This window comes from Grus americana, chromosome 1 (assembly GCF_028858705.1).
Source record: "Grus americana isolate bGruAme1 chromosome 1, bGruAme1.mat, whole genome shotgun sequence".
Classification (NCBI taxonomy): Eukaryota; Metazoa; Chordata; class Aves; order Gruiformes; family Gruidae; genus Grus; species Grus americana.
Genome location: NC_072852.1, coordinates 32,775,143 through 32,793,026, shown reverse-complemented (window position 1 = coordinate 32,793,026; position 17,884 = coordinate 32,775,143). Strand labels below are relative to the sequence as shown.

General features: G+C 41.6%; 1 protein-coding gene across 4 annotated transcripts in view; it reads right to left on the bottom strand.

Annotated features, from left to right (window-relative positions):
- CNTN1 (contactin 1) overlaps positions 1 to 17,884 on the bottom strand; it is a 263,603-nt gene that overhangs the window by 143,557 nt on the left and 102,162 nt on the right. For 2 of the 4 annotated variants that reach the window (XM_054811869.1, XM_054811813.1), the window contains exon 4: positions 9,751 to 9,858. The exons of 1 other annotated variant lie outside the window; for it this stretch is intronic. The gene's annotated coding sequence lies outside the window, so the exon portion shown is untranslated. Of the gene's footprint in view, positions 1 to 8,007; positions 8,369 to 9,750; positions 9,859 to 17,884 lie in introns of those variants that run through there. One more of the 4 variants, XM_054811918.1, reaches the window with a different exon arrangement.

The window sequence follows — 17,884 nt, the reverse complement described above, 5'->3', positions numbered from 1 at the left end:
CTATCATTTCATATGTTTTAAAGAGTCTGGATATTACACTTCACAACAAAATTCCTTCTGTTTCTTATTTCTTGTAATGTCATGTCAGGCTGTCTCATCTCGGCAATACCAAAGAACTAATCAGACTAGATTCCAGAACAACTGGAATACAGAAAATGATACATAATGAACCAAGCACACGTTTCTTTTTGTTGCTTGCTGTAAGCAAGCAGATGGACACTAAAATAGTCTAAAAGCAATATGAGAATGTGTATAGGGTTTGCATGGCAAGGTTTTGGTACCGGGGGGGTACAGGGGTGGCTTCTGTGAGAAGCTGCTAGAAGCTTCCCCTGTGTCTGACAGAGCCAATGCCAGCTGGCTCCAAGACGGGCCCGCTGCTGGCCAAGGCCAAGCCAGTCAGCGCCTCTGTGATAACATAGTTAAGAAGGGAAAAAACAAGTTAGGGGGAGCTTTTGCAGCCGGAGAGAGGAGTGAGAAGATGTAAGAAACTCTGCAGACACCAAGGTTGGTGCAGAAGGAGGGGCAGGAGGTGCTCCAGGCACCGGAGCAGAGATCCCCCTGCAGCCCGTGGTGAAGGCCATGGTGAAGCAGGCTGTCCCCCTGCAGCCCATGGAGGAAGGATGAGGGGGTGTAGAGATTCCACCTGCAGCCCGTGGAGGACCCCACGCCGCAGCTGGTGGAGGCACCTGAAGGAGGCTGTGGCCCATGGGAAGCCCATGCTGGAGCAAGCTCCTGGCAGGACCTGTGGACCCGTGGAGAGAGAAGCCCATGCCAGAGCAGGTTTTCTGGCAGGACTTGTGACCCCGTGGGGGACCCACGCTGGAGCAGACTGCTCCTGAAGGTCTGCACCCCACGGAAGAGACCACGCTGGTGCAGTTTGTGAAGGACTGTAGCCCATGGGAAGGACTCATGTTTGAGAAGTTTGTGAAGGACTATCTCCCGTGAGAGGGACTCCATGCTGGAGCAGAGGAAGAATGAGAGGAGTCCTCCTTCTGAGGAGGAAGGAGCAGCAGAAACAACGTGTGATGAACTGACCGTAACCCCCATTCCCCGTCCCCCTGTGCCGCTGAGGGGGGAGGAGGTTGAGGCCGGGAAGATGGGAGGGGTGGGGGGAGGTGTTTTAAGAGTTGATTTTGTTTCTCATTCCTCTACTCTGTTTTGCCTAGTAATAAATTAGATGAATTTCCTCCCTAAGTTCAGTCTGTTTTGCAGTGACGATAATTAGTGAGTGATCTCTCCCTGTCCTTATCTCGACCCACAAGCGTTTCGTTATACTTTTTCTCCCCTGTCTAGTGAAGGAGGGGAGTGACAGAGCGGCTGTGGTAGGCACCTGGCCCCCAGGCAGGGTCAACCCACCACAGAATGATTTGCTCTATATGGGTAAAATTCAGGACAAATTCAGTCACCCAGACAACGCCTCTACTCAAGTACACCAAATGTCCACTAAAAACATGTTTCTTTTTGTAAAATTGACATATACATGCTCTGCTGCTGTCAGTGTTAGTCCAAGTTGGGGAACTGAACAAATTTGGAGGATTTAACCAAAGTACAGCTGGAAAAGGCTGAATTCAGTGCCCTGCATTCAGCAGTGAGCTGCTGTTTTTGAGGCAGATCCTGCCCCTACCTCTGCAGGTACAGCTCACAGAGCTAGGGTAAGTCCTGGGCATGGAAGGAAAAGTATCTTTCTCTTAGCAGGCAGAAATGTCTAGTCATGGAGTATTCCCAGTGCAGAAGATTGTTGTAGTTTCCTGCTTTCCTACGATCATGAGAGGACATTTGAGCCTCCATAGAAAAACCTCCTTCACATGGATTTCCTCATAAATTAGCTGGTCTCCATTTTGAAGCTGTGTTACGAGCTGCAGCGACTTGTGCCATTGCCATCAGGTCAAAGACACATGCATTTTGGAAGTGTTTGCTCTGAAGTGCCGCAGTCCTGCCTTTACTGACAATGATACGCAATAGTATCCTTTCAGCTCCTTCCTACCAGGATGAGAACCTGTTCTCCTCTATTTAGTGAATTAACCAATAAACTACAATTTCATATAGTGCATGTGAAACCCTCGGGAGGCCAAAAATAGACTGAATGATAAATTTCTCTTTCTGGACTTTTCTGTGCTTCTCGCCACTAAAATCATGAAGAGAAAATACACGGGAGAGTGTCATACATCATTGGTGTCAAATTATTAATTAGCAAAGTCTAACTTTTCCAATGGGAAAGCTACCAGTTGGTTTCAGAGCAGCTCTGCAGGCTAGAAGTGAGCAGAGGAGGGGATAACACTCTTACCCACTGTGTTGAAGCTGCCTAGTAAGAGGATAAAGTACTGAAGCTCAAGGGTTGAAATTTCCTGGAGAAAGTGGGGATGAAGTGCTGCAGCCCCAGCACTGATGCTTGGGGTGTTTTGGGGGCTGAGGTTAGTTATCACTACGTGACCCCTGGAACAGGGGAGCAGAGGAGACAGAGCAAGAAGAGCAAGCTAACTCTAGGACTAGGACTTGAGAGAGGAGGAGGAGGAAGGAAGAAGGAGAGAGAAATTCAGGAGGAGCTGATGTGCTGCTGTTTCTTGGTGACTTAGGTCTGCTGGAGCGTATTTCCATGCCCACGGCAGGCTATCCCAGCAGGTGAAATGGAATCGACCAAGGCATGCCCTGCCGGAAAACACCGAGTGCTTAGCTAGCAAAGGTGATGTAAAGTGGGGGAAAAAACAGGAGTTCACCCACTCCTTACTTGCATAAACACCAGCTGCACTGGCAATGTGCATATTTAGCCATAAAGATGAGTAGTAAATAGTAAGCATTTCTCTAACACTAGCAGCACACATGTCCTCTTTTCCTTCCTCAGATACTTTTCAACCACAGGCCTCAAATTAGGTATGGGAACAGCAAGGAAAGAATAGAAAAAAACCAAGGTTTGAAGCTCTGGAAGATAAATAGTAGAGCATTCCTTCTTCCATTGCAGCACGCATTTCTGGTAAAAGACAAAGTATTTGAACCCAATCAGCAAAAATATTATTTTCTTCTGGAACAGTAGTGGAACTACATAATTGCTTCAAGCCGAGTATGAAACCAGTCATGAAACAAAATACAGAAGTAATTCTGCAAATGGAGCTATGATTAATACAATGCTACATTACCATCACAAATTTAGTAATAGGAATTCCTGAGCGCTCATATTTTGAAATAATATTCAGGAACCTGAAACACAAATTTGGAACTACTTGTATGTGGACACAACTCTGTGACACTGCAAACAAATGCAGAAGCAGCAGAAAGATAAAAACTTAAGTATATTTGTTATGAGCGTAATAATGACTCGTAAGTTCAGACCAGTTGTCCTCCCTTTTTTTGCCATGAAGTGGTTCAGGAGAGAAAAAAAAGATGTCTTAAAAAGCCAGTTGGGGATTTCTTTGGGTCTTAAGATATAAAAAGTATTTATGCAAGTTAACATCAGAAATTCTCTTGCTTTCCATGAAAAAACCTCCATAATCCTCAGAATACAGTATTACTGCAGGCAAGAAAAGAAATTAGCAGCTACAGTGTTGGCAGTAGTAGCCAATGTGAAGATCTTGAGCTGTGTGTAATTCACAAGCAGTTCAGGTACAGCTCCTATGCATGGCTTATGGCCTCTATGGGCAATGTGGTTGCTGGGTTATCTGAAACCTTACCTGTGGGAGGAAGCAACCAACATCTTGTGTTGAGGCTGCCATTGCCAGTTTATACTCAACCCCATGAATCCCGGTGCAGGGAAGCAGAGGAATTTACATTTCTGTGCTATAATTTCTATTCATATTAAACTTTGTTTTGAAATGTCTAATTCATTTCAGATATAATAATCATATATATAATTGTTTGGGCTGCCTGGTGAAATCACAATTTATATAAATGTGGTTCTGCATAACCAAATATCTGATCAGCAGCATCAAATCACAATCAATACTATCAGTAAACTGCTGTTCTCCTCATTTGTGATCTTAAATCACTATGAAAAGTTGGCAGTGTTGTGACTAAACGAGCCTCACTATATCCAGATATTGCATGACAAAAGGCTCCTTATGAAAGCTTCAAACCCTATGTCAATCTAAATAATCCTTCAGACGCTTCAAACAGACCACCCTTGGTTAGATGCAAGGGAGAAGTTCTTCCTTTTCCTCTCCAGGATTCCTCTTCTCCATCCCAAACCCTCTTCCTCCTGCATCCCACTGAAAGTCACTGCAGAAACAACGTCAGTGGAAGTTTCTGCTGGTTTCATTCCCATTAAACTATGTGTGAATGTAATAGGACTCAACTTGGGTCACTCTAAGAAAAAGGTTTCCTAAAAGAAGTTAGAAAAGTAAAAATACTACTGATACCTCTGTCCCATTTGGCAGAAGAAAGCAGTCTGCCAGTTCCCAGCTGACAGCCCTTGGCTGCTTCCTGGCTGAGACTTTGCCCCAGGGCTGTCTCTGAAGTTTTCCCATCAAAGAGCGTGAGGGAACAGCATGCTCTGCCCCAGGAGGAGGACAAAGATTGGCCACATTTCTGACCACTCTGCAGTCATCCCCTGCAGCTATGAAATCCCGCTCATTCCCCACTAAGAACATTTTCAAAAGGGCCCAGTCTTCCAGACCTAGAAATTTAAATAAAGAGCAAGTTTAGGAAGAGTCCAGTTCTGGTCCTACCACAAAAGACTATGCACTTTGGTCCCTAAAAACAGTTGTACCTCCCTCATAAAGCGTAAGCTAGAATTTGGCACAGGCTGGATACAAGTTACTGAAATTTGTAAAGCACTTCGTGGTGATGGTCTCTAACACGCAAGCTCATTGTTTTGCTGGTCTAATGTGTTTAAAGATTCAATTTACTTAGATGTCAGTGTTTTCCTATAAGGAAATATGGCCTATGCTTTCCTAAAGTGACTGCTGGGATATCAAAGTGATTATCATTACCATAGCCAGATACGTACACTTATTAAAACAGTTCTTTATTTCTATCAGTTCATTCAATCAAATTTTGCGTTTCATTTCTAACACCATTTTCCGGTCAGTAACAACCACTATGAAGCCTTGTGACACAAAAATGTCAAACTGCTGGCATTCATCTGACATGAAGAGCACTAGTGAGACTTTTGGAGTCTGCTGGGCTTCTCCACACGGAAACAAACAGCCTGCCCGAGGATAACTTAATCCCGTAACAGGGTGCAACAGGAACAGCCTTGTATCTAATGAATAAGATCATCGTTCCCATCCCCTTTGAAGAAGGATTCAGGATGGGAGATCGGTTGCTGGGCTGCAGAGGGACGAACACTGTGGTCAGGTTGGATTCCAGCACCTGGAGGAAAAGCCTGTGTTTGAACTCCTCATCCTGAAAGGTTTGCAGATTTCTGTGCCATTATCTTAATGTAGTCTATCTGCTTCAAACACTACACCTTGAGGAACAGATTTTGCTGTCTACAACTGTTTTATTTTTCTGCCACGCTGTTCCACCAGTTAACATGCCCCTTGTGCATTGCTGCTGCAGGAGGCAGAAGGAACACCTGTACCGGATCCACACTTTAAGACATTAAACCCATTTTTAAAATAAGGAATGAGATGCAGTTCAAAAAACTCGGCTGAAAAACTCTAAATAGTTCCACTGACCTACATTAATCAATGAATTTATAGCTTCCGGCTCAAAAGGCAAGTGAATAACTATTTTTATAAAGTAATCTTTAGTGTGCCAGCCCTTTTTTTAGTAAAAATGCTACCAGTAGAAATCCTAAGACACTGGCTTCTCTTACCAGTTTCTCCTAAGAGATTAAAGACCTTGTTTCCAACATACTGAAATACTACCGTACTGTGAATAAGGTCTTCAGCAGATGGGATAAAGGAGTTTCAGTTCTTCTGCTGCTCAGCTAAGTCAAATGAATTTTTGGTGCTATCAATGAGTAATGTTTAACAGATCTCACCTCCATCGTCCCTTCAGTGTTATTTACAGGGAAACGCTAACAGAAGGAAAAAGTGGCTATTCTCAGTTACTGCTAAAAAACTAGAGCTCAGGGAACAGATTTGTTGAGTAAGCAGGTATTACATACAGACACACACACACTGACATATTTTTCTGTTAATAAGCACCGATGAAGTATTCATAGGTTACTTGCTTGCAATGATTCTATGCAATTACCAATTTTTAACTCTCTGAAGATGTATTCAATCAGTCATAAGTAATCTGATTTTTCTCAGTGATGTCTTCTCCACCACAGTAGGAAATGCAAAAATAAATAAATGACTAGTAACAGTGTATAACACAGTGAATTACAGGAAAACCCACTTTTTAACATGTTATTAACAACTCAGAAGTATGCTGCTATTAGCAAAGATATAGGCCAAAGTATTTATTTATTGCTAATCTACTATGTTGTCACTTTTGGAACAATTCCAACTGCATGATCATTTAACATGCATTTATTCCTGTTATTAATTCCTCTTATTAATATGCATTAATTCTGCTTTCTCTTTCCAATAACAAATGAAAACCAATATAGACCAGAAGAACAAACCTTTCCCTTTATTTATCATAGGGGCGTAACTCAAAAAGTATGACAATGCCACTTTACTGCAACAGGGAGTAGGAACTGATTTGTGTTCATTCGAGTTCACACGATGCCCAAGCATCAGCTCTTGAAGCTTCTGATTTTCCTAAGCCCTTGCAGTCACCCCTTCAGTTATTACCTGTACTGAATGGATCTGCTCTGCAGCCCAGAGCAAGAACAAAATCAGTAAGATCTGGTAGCAGGCATCAATTCTCTGATTGCAAATGTATTTATTACAAGACATTTTTCCAGAATTAAGTCCAAGTTGGTTAAAATTTACAAAGTTGCGATTTGAGAAAACCAAGTACTGTAATTGAATCTTTGACATTATATAAGAACAAGAAAGACAGAATTCCAACAGGTTATTAATGGAGACTTCTGTCCACATTAAGCTGCTTTATTTCTAACAATATCCCATACTAATAAGATGCTTGCGAGATCTTCCCTTCTTAACTCTTTTCTCCATATAGTACCCTGGATTATTTCTCAGTATTTTAAATTATATAATTACCCAGTTATCTGAGGAGATTGGGGAGAACAGCAACAAAAAATTCTGCTCTTCCTCTAATTACCTATATTAACAGCAAATAGTTGCTGGGCTGCCTTTGTTTTCCTTGCTTTTTATTCACGCTGTTTTCTCTGTAGTGACTAAAATATTTATACCTGCTCCTCTGAAAATCTCAGCCAGAGAGACTAAAGATTACGGTCCCTTGTGAATTTCAATGGACCCTGAATACCTCTCTCAAATGCCTTGGAAAATCTTAGTCATTATTTCTTAGAGAAAATTAGTAATTGCACTTCTTTACCATTTATTAATATATCTGCTTCCTCATTAAACACAGGTAATTTAAGTGCCTCAGCTTCAACAGGGAAAAGAATGCAGATGTTGTTATAAGATCAGCATTTGTCCCCGTCACTGTGAGTGTAGCTGTGATGCTTTTTATTTATGATAGTTGAAGGTAAGTAATGTTTATTCACTGATACATCTGGAAATAGTAACAAAGCACTGAAACAGCTGAGCCATAACTCAGTAAACCACATATGCTCTGAATTGAGTATTTGAATGTGCAACCCTTAACCGTCTATGTGTCATTCTCTCTCTCAGAAGTAGGTTTCCATTATTTTACTTCCTGTGATACACAAAGTTAGGTATTCCCTAATTGATCAAATGAGAGGAGTTTAGAAAGCTTTTTTTCTCCTGCTATTCTCTTTTTATATCTATTTTCATCGTTGAAAGTCTGTTCATTCTGCAAATTATGCATTTCAGGTGATATTTCACAGCAGAGGCAGAGAAAATATAATCAGTCCCCCAGGGCAAATGAAGAACGGCTAGCACATTTGCAAGCGGCCAGCTAACGTACACATCTTTCATGTTACTACTGCGTGAGCTCCTCACTGCTGTCACTGCCAGCCCCCCTGGGTTCCCAGTCTGGAGTTCACACGCCCAGAGGTGTGTTTGCACTCACCACACATGAGATGCAGTGTTTGCCAGGGAGGATGTTTAATGTCTCTCTCTTCCCTCTGGATGCTCCTCTTCCCTATAGGTATAGTTTTCTTCCCCAGACTTCATCTCGCCGCAGGAGCTGATGTGGCTACAGCCAGGGGGCCGGAGAGCACCTCCCTGTCCTGCTCTGTGACTCAGCATCCAGCAGGCCTTCGGCATCCCAGGAACCCGCACCGCCTCTCCCCACGCCAGAACATATTCCTTATTCCCCAGACACCGCCAGCTTCCCCCCGCGGGGAAGGCAGGGTGATGAAAGGACGTACCCCTGGGCGAGAGCAGGAGGGATGCAGCCTGCCGAGGCGGCAGGGCACCGGCTAACCCGCGGGGCTGCGCAACAAGGCATGCACTCCCACGCACAACGGTGGCTTCAGAAATGCCACTTCAGCCTCATGATTGCTTGACGTGTTCTTAGTCGAGCAATATTAACAACGCCTCATCCCCGGTACAGCATTTTCCCACCTGATTATTAGGTAATTAACAACCGAACACACGCTGTTCAGCAAGGCAGGGGTCCATATGTGTTTCTGTAGCACAAGTAATCAGGGGTCCTAACTGGACCATCAGGTGTTATTAAATGTAAATGTAAAATAACAGTGTAAACTCAAAATAAAAAGGCATTTACGCAAGGAATGGTAGCACAAGGAGTTCCTGTTGTGACTGCCTGTAATGCTTACTGGCAGTACCTTGCTCCTTCAGATCACACAGCAAACAGCTTTCAGGTTTACTGAACTAGCTAGTTCTCAATACTCTGTGACTATATGTCTCTTTGAAAGTATGGGTACATCTTCCAGTTACTGATCACAGAAACTAAAGTATTTGTACTGTATTTTCCAAAATACAGTGTTTCCCAAAATACAAAAATTTAAAAATGCACAAAATATTAATGATATATAAAATTTTAAGCATTTATTCTGTTAAATCTTGTAATAAGCAAGCAAAATTAATGTATTTTAACTTCTCTTCTTTTAAAAGGTGGTATCTTTACTATATATCTCTATTGGTCAGACAAATGTCTTGAATATATCTTAAGTTGTCAAATTTTCAAATGAAAATAATATTTTTTTTTTTTTATTTCCAGCAAATTACATAATTAGAAATAGCTGTTAACATTTCCAACAGCACATAGTTTTCCAAAGGACAACAAGGACAGGCTTCTCCACTGAATGACAGTCCAGACTTTTATCCAAAATGTAACAGTTTGATTATCTTAGTTATTTACAGGACAGCCAAGCAATAGATTCTGGGACTCGTTTGCCTGACACACATTTTACTGTAGCTAGCAAATGTTCCAGAAAATGTACAGATAGAGGAAAAAAAAAGTCAATGAAATTTCATTGTCATTATTCAGTTAGGACCTCTAATGAAATAGATCATGTTATTATATTGATTATCTCGGTGACTGTCCTGCCCCTCCCCACAATGCAGTCATCTATAGCAGATAAAAATTGATCAGAAATACACACTCTTGAACAAACTGCAGGATTCAAAACGTATAACAGTATTTATTCTCAGCAATATTTAAACAACCCTTTTAAAACAATCAGACTAGCAGGATCTGTGCAGCCATACCCACCCGAGAATCCTGACTCTGCATTCCAGCGCAGATCTCTGAGTCAATGTAACCACACTGCATCATCATAATCCTGCCTCAGCATATTCCCTCTTCTGCACTCAAATCCACAAATAAAAAATACCCCTTTTTTACCTTAGATGGTGAATTCCTTCTTGTCCTTTTGTTCATAATAACTATTCCAAGTTTGTATCTTTGAAAAATACAAGGGTGGTTGCACCAATAAACTTCACAGATCCTCTCCTGCGGCAGAAAGCAAATTAAAAAAAAAAAAAAAAAAAGACTTCAAGCTGTGACCTCAGAGCAAAGCACAGCCGTTAGCATCCCTCAGCCAACCTTCGGTAGAAAGCAGGTTAGACAGCAGGAAAACTGGCTCTCTACATGGCTGCAATGCTTTCAAATCAAGCATTCTGTGCTGTAAGCTCGGGGATTTATATCTTCTTAAATAGGCCGTCCCACTCAATGCTGCTTGTGTGCATGAAAATATGAAGCATTTCACTGCAGTCACTTTATGCAAGAAACTAACCCAGTCATCTTTACAATCACTGTCACTCTGCTCTGAGACTAAAGAATGAGCACAGCATGCATAATTCATGCATTAAAATCTTCTGTGCACTTCCTGCAGCAACTGTTACATCCAGTAATGGGATATTGATCAGCTCATCACTAAAACAATCGGGGCTGGGCAATTGCTTTGCTGCAACAAACAATATTCCATCCAAAATGGGATGCAGACACAGGCTTCCCCCCTGCAGCACTCAAACGTAACTCCAACATACATGGCGTGGCATTTACATATTGCAGAGTGTTTAATCTGGACTCTGCATTTCTTTGACCTTCGAAAAATGCTGCATTATCTGAGCCTTTTTATTTGAAGTCTGTATTCCCTGCAGCCTATTTCTCCTTTTAACTCTATGCAGCATGAGAAGAAGCAACTATGCTTTCCAAACCCCACATTCAAAGCACAGTGAACCTCCAAAAGCAAAGAGCAGATACAAGAGCTTTCTACCTCACGACACATTCTTTGCACCTGCAACTTGTTTGTACCAGGGAATTAGAATACTCTTACATTGAATTTTTTTATTACAATGCATATGTTCTATTCAATCTGAAGAGAAATGCACATATGCATCATTTTTGTCTAGCACAACTCACATAATTTGTATCTGCAAGATCAATTAAAACGAGTCCCAAACTTTCTACTTCTTCCCACAGATCCGAACAGCTTCCAGCCTTTTCAGCACGCTCCCTTTTCTTGCACCCCCGTCATTTAAACAAGCCTCATCAACAGTGTACCAGCCCTGTCTTCAGCCCCTGTCCCCAGCAGCCTCTTGGCATCCCCATCCTTTGACAGCCAGGTGCTTCTCCTTCCACACACAGGAAAACCACGACTCCCATTGTTTCAGAAGAAAAAGATGGGAGAGGGAAGACAGACAAAAGGAAAACACTAGAGCCATGACTGAGGTGAAACTACAAAGCAATATTTAAAAATAAAATAACAAAAATTTTCAGTTATTCTCATGTTGACAAACATAGACAGAGAAGTTTGAACCACACAGACCTGTAGTTTCCTGAAATCCATGGAATTATTCCTTACTCTCAATGGAGCTTGGGTCTGACCTTTTTATCACTAAAATACATAGTTATTACTAAAATAAAGAACTGTTATCGAGGTTTATTTGAAAAGAAATTCAAGAGGTTAGTAAGACCTACAACAATTATTTTTTCTTGGGATCAGTGAGGTTACAATTGGCTAGAACAAAACGTCTTGATGGGACCGCAGCATGAACAAGGACGCTCCACATATTGATGAAAACCTGAAGCTGGGCTAAACTATCGACTCTCCTGCAATTGTACGCTTTCAGAGTCCTCCCAAGTGAGTTAATGGAAAATTGTCTGCAGCAAACAGGATTTGGCGTACGGTCTGGAAACCAGAATGAATAGAGGCTTTTTCAGAGGAAAATGAGGAAGAAGGTTTGCTTGGTTTGTCTCTCACCAAAGCAATCACTTTTCAGTATATCCAGTATCTACTACTTTCCCTTATGCTAAGGCACGCCCACACATTTCAGTGAGGTGGCAAAGGTGTCGCCAAGAAATTACCATATGCCTTTCTGGTATGTCCTTTCTCAACAGCTACAAGGGCTGCAATATAACAGCAGTTACCCTCTACTTTGTGCGACATCAAAAACAGCAGTTGGTCAAATTCTTCACCCATTACTCTACCCTGAGTGCTGGGTCACGATCATCTCTGACAAGCATTAAACTAGAAGTTACAAGCCATATCAGAAAACATGATGTTGTGAACCTGACTGCTTAATTAATCAGATTAGAATGGGAAGAAACCTTACAGAGATGAGATTCATGCCCCAGGTCACACAATCCCCATGAGCTTGCTCTGATCTTACTCTAATCAGTTATAAGTGGGAAGTTTACTGGGGAAAAAAATGCTTGTTTAGGCACTGCAGACTAGCTCATCCTACACTTACCATTACATGGACATCTGCCACTTCTTGCTATGTTGGGATTGTGCTCCAGATAAAGATGCCTAAATTTGGATAGCTAGCAGTGCATGCCTACATGAGAAGAAGATGCACATCTTCTGTCAGAAGATTCTTAGAAGCTGTTTCGCTGTCCAGCTCCTGTGGTCTATTTAAAGGTAAGTTGAATCACTCCCATCTCCATTGACTGTATCGACTACATTTCTGCTGATTATGATCAGACTGCAGACATGTAGATCACGTGTACATACCAACATGTAGACCACTCAATTTAGACATCTCAATCCGGCACTGTATCCACCCTGCATGTGGTTTAACAGAATATTTCCCTGGCACAGGGCAGGAGGCATGTTAATTTGGGGCACTTAGGTATACTTTGACATCTCCTACTCTCCCTGTTCAAGCTATGTTTGGGACTCTGCAGAGCCTTTCAGCCATTGCTTAAAACTGATTTCATATGTAAATGCCATAAAACAAGTGCCATTTTGGACAGTTGTCCAAATATGTCCAGAATATTCCAATTCCAATTCCAATATTGTCCAGAATATGAATTTTGATCATTTATTCAGAAAGAAATTAGATTTTGACATGTTATTAAGAGCTAAAGGTAAATTACACATTGAATTCAGAGTTGATATTCCCATTTGAACTCTGAAATGGAGAACATCTCCATGTGGAAGTCATTGGTATTGTAATAAATTAGTCTTAGGTATTTTAGGTAGAAAAAAAGATTCTTAGAATTTCTGCAATCTTTGCCTGGTATTCTGGAATTTGTATGTAATCTGATGGGTTCCTCAAAGCAAGTCTAGAAGCTTTGGGGAATAAAGTAAGTCTTCCCTCCATCAGCAAACATTCATAACAAGCAGAGACAATAAAAAGAGAAAATGGGGACACTTTCTTTGGAAGGTCAAAAAGATAAGGGTTTCACCATTCAGATGGATAAGGTCTGACAACTGGCCAAATTAGTGCTTTGTTGAAGTTACTGGTGTTAGCAAACACAAACACAAGTCTTTGTTATAGGTGCATTTATTGAAGTACTGTCTATGGATACACTCTGCTAGACCTGTATCCCAAAGAAATCTGACAATTCATTAGCTCTCTCCACGTATTTATTTGTATTTTTTAGCATATTTTTCCAGATGGAGCACCTCTCCTATGAGGACAGGCTGAGAGAGTTGGGGTTGTTCAGCCTGGAGAAGAGAAGGGTCCAGGGAGATCTAATTGCGGCTTACCAGTACCTGAAGGGGCCTACAGGAAAGATGGAGAGGGACTGTTTATCAGGGAGTGTAGTGACAGGACAAGGGCAATGGGTTTAAGCTGAAGGAGGGTCGATTTAGATTAGATGTTAGAAAGAAATTCTTTACTGTGAGGGTGGTGAGGCACTGGAAGAGGTTGCCCAGAAAGGCTGTGGATGCCCCATCCCTGGTAGTGTTTAAGGCCAGGCTGGATGGGGCTTTGGGCAATGTGGTCTAGTGGAGGGTGTCCCTGCCCATGGCAGGGGGGTTGGAACTAGATGATCTTTAAGGTCCCTTCCAACCCAAACCATTCTGTGATTCTATGATTCTATGATTCTATGATTTACCAGTAATGAAAAAACATGTAATGAAAATGCCCTGCTCCCCTTGCTTTACATTACTTCGGTTACACACTTCTAATATAAATGATCAAATCAGGCATTCACATTCTTATTATGTCTAGGTAGAAATCAGAAGCTCACAGGCATAAACACAAAGATTTATCCATTATCATGAGTACCAGTTTCAAAACACTACAAGCAGCCTGACAGCCCTCCCTGCACATTACCCTTTCAAACTAGAAACTCCAGGTTTGGGAATCTTCTACCCAGTTTGAAATGGGAAAGTACTCATGGGTCTGGGAGATTTTAGAATGTGCTACAACACTGGACTGTGAGGTATTCTCAGTCACAGGATCCCCTTTCTAGCAGAGTATATTCTGAGAGCACAACGCCATTTAATGCAGCCATTTCTTGTAGACATCTTACAAATCTTCATTTTATTTCAGTAACTAGTTGTTCAAATCCCACTGTTTCATGAACCTATTTACATTATTCTTTCACTACTCTCCCTTACTGTAATCTAACACCAGCTTGATTCATCATCAACTTCTTCCTCCTCTGCTCCTCTTCTTACGCTGACCAAGAGCTCTCTGTTCTTCCACAACAAATGAATTCTGTTCTTCATGTTTTCTACATAGACAGTTCTTATTTATCACATCCACAATGACTGTCACCTCCTTGACTCCAGGTCTCAAATCCTCCTGTCTCTACTTCTCTTTCCACATGCCTATTTCTCCAACAGAAATCTGACAAAACAGCAACAATTTTTAATTCCTTCGCTCTCCCTTCCTTAACCTACCTCATCCTTGAAGCACAGAAAATGCTTGTGCTCAGTCCTGCTATATGTTCCACCCTCCTTAGAGCCACAGCCATCTCACATAGTTTCATAATTTCCTTCAGAAACTCCCATTTCCCCATCCCTGTCTGCTTTCATTCTCCTCCCATTCTCACTGTTTTTTTTTCCTTTCACAAAGAAAAAAACACTCCCCAGTATTTCCTAGACTTATTTGCTTCTGCAGACATCATTACATCTTCCTCCTTTCTTTCAACTCTACACAGCTTTAAAACTACTGCATGAAGTTTCTCTCTTCCTTTCCTGCTGGCTTTTACCTTTTGCATTCCAACATGGCAGCTCTTGAAATCGTAACATTTGTAGTTATCCAGCCCTCAGGAACTGTGCTCATTCTTCATTCCTCCTGAGATGCCAACTGTTTTTCATGGTTAGGAGACCTAAGTTTTTGCTTTTGAAGTTTTGGCTTCCTTGACACAGTCTTATCCTGATCTCCCTAACTGTTGCTCTGGACATCGTTCAAAGGAAAAAAAAAAATCATGCTTTCTTCTATGCTCTGCAGGGAATTATTTGGTGTTCTTTCCTCTTAAAAATTCACTCTGGTGCAATCTCATCTGTAAACACAGTGTCAACTACCATCTCCTCTTTGGATGCCACATCTCTACTCTGATACTACCTCACTCTTTTGATATTTGTATCTCAGCCAATATTTCTGATACCATAAATTCAGGTATCAGCTCGAGTTCAACACAGCCAAATTAGGGTTTTTATTACCCACCCCTACAAACTCATCATGCTAGATCTTTACTGAATCACTGTGTACAGTGGCATCATCTAGCCCACCATTTAAGACACCTGCCTGAATACTATCTCCAACCCAGATCATCCTCAGGTCATCAAATCCAGACCAAGTCTTGTGAATCTTTCTGCACAATATTGCTTATATACAATCTTTTAATATGCACTTAGTTAATACCCTTGTCCAGATCCTCATCATGTCAGGACTAGATTGGTACAAAATCTTTTCCTCTGGCCTGAACAAATACAGCACCTAATCAGAGTGCTGATGCAAAGACCATTCTTCTCGTGCATCACTCTGACTGTGTGACACCTCTCCCTACATCCCTTCGCTCCCTTCCTTGGTATCTCAAAGACAAGCAACTTCATGTCCCCTTCCATGGACCGCTCTCATTATTATTCTCACTCAGTACTGAACAGCCAACTTACAATTAGTCTGTAAGTTATTTTTCATTAGCCCCTTGTTAAATTTTCAGTCAAGCACTTCTGTGCTTCCTCCCATTACACTTCATGCTTCAGAAGAACTCTCTGCAACACCTGCAAAGTCACTGCATTGCCCTCCTTCAAATCCTTTCTTAAATCTTGTTTGCTATGATAATTACAAAAAAATTGACAGCACGTAGGCTGCTCAGGAAAGCTGAGACCACTATCTAGCCTCATGGCTGATTTTCTTTCACTGTTCCTTTGCAATTCCCCATCTGTCTTTGCCTTTTATGTTATACTTCCACTCATAATTACTTATGAGTAATTCTCACTGGGAGAGGGACAGACTTTTTATTTTGTTTGTTCAGAGGGGTCTCTGGTTGATGACTGTGGCTTTTCACTACTACAGTGATCAACAGTACTGGACGGTATAGGAGACTGGGAATCTACCAAGGTTATCGAAGAGAACCTGTGGAGTCAGGAGTAGAATTTGCGCCAGCCCACACTTCCTATGGAGGAGTCGTATGAGGCTGAACAAAATCAAGGTTTCCAGTTCAGCCATTTAAGCTGAAACCATGATTTTGTTCCTCTATGGATGACTTTTTGCTACCAATACTTAAACATGTTCCCCAACAAAACAACTGCTTGTTCTGCTTTACTGTTTAAGTCAGTGTTCTGAGATATCAAAGATACTAATTACATGAAAATGCTTGCTTCAATCATTGTTCTGAAACAATCAAAATATTTAATACAATTGTATAAGTTGTATGCCAATATAATTGTCCCTACTACATATATTATACTGTATTCTATTATATAACACAATTTTAAATATTATGTATTAAAGAATAAAAAAACTCTAGTTATTATTACAATAGACTACAGACTATTATATATATTTGCTATATTTCACGTAATTAAGAGATTCCTTATATACTGACAAAAAAATGAATACTCTGTGTATTTTCGCATGTTCTATATGAATTCTAAGCCTTTTTTCTCCTTCTGTGGTGGTCTTCAAAATGAGGCAGTTGTTACTCAGAACACCATCTGATTTTCAAGAACTCACCACACATGCAGAGCTCTAGAGTACTAATTTCATGTTCTCTAAGGGCTTTGGTTCCAAACAGCAACAAAGGCTGTATCCAAGATAACACACAAAACTTCCCTCCAAATGCTTTCCCACACTTACAGAGTGATTTACTTCAAATCGCTGCTGCTTCAAAACTAGCATGAAGTGCAGCATGACTTGCTGCAGTATATCCCTCTACAGACTGTCTGTAATACTGATGGGAAAATTCTGTGCTTCACGTCTTCTCTTCACCTGGTTTTCTGGTCACATCATTCTCCTGGGGCTTACAGCCCAAGCCCACTACAGCACTGAACCTCTGCATGCATTTTGAGCTCTGGTGCTTAGCAAAAAATCTGTTTGATATGATCTTTTCCTATATTCTCATTACTGCTGGTTTTGCACTCTACTGTGCGTGCTTCCTCTATGATGTTTCTGACCTCTGGATTGATTTTTCTACCCATCATTAGTTAAGAAATCTCTTCGTTTGGTTTATTGGTCCTCATTCATCACACTAACAACTTACATCACTGGATAAACAAAGCAAGCTCTTATACTTGACCCAGTAGCAATTCCCTGTTGGGTTGCCTGGCTTTAAAGCCAGACCCTTCCGATATCCGAAGACGACTGACAAAAATTAAGGGAACACCACAGGAATCAACTGAATTATGTGTTTTGGTGAAAAGTGGAAAAAGCTGAATATCCATTAGCGTGAGCAGAAATTCAAGGCCACTGCCTGTGCAGAGCATAGCAACAAGTTCAGGGCTGCCAGCTCTTTAAGTGTGCAGTTCAAGCCAATGAATGTTTCCAGTTGACTGAAATGCTTTACAAGCCGTTTACCATACTAACAAGAAACAAACTGCTGCATCCAAAGATCTTGCTGAGGCTGCTCTGAAAAGGGCCAGGTGGGAGGGGGCCACAGGGTGAGGGCAGGGGTGCAGGCAGCTGGGGACCACGGGCAGCCGGGCAGCCCCTCACTCCTGGGGCACAAGCCTGTGGCCCTCAAACAAGCAGCGTGGGGCTGGGCTGATTGCAACTGGGGCAGCTGTAAGGATCATCAGACAATGCCATTGTGATCACAGATCACAGAACCATAGAATCGTTTAGGTTGGAAA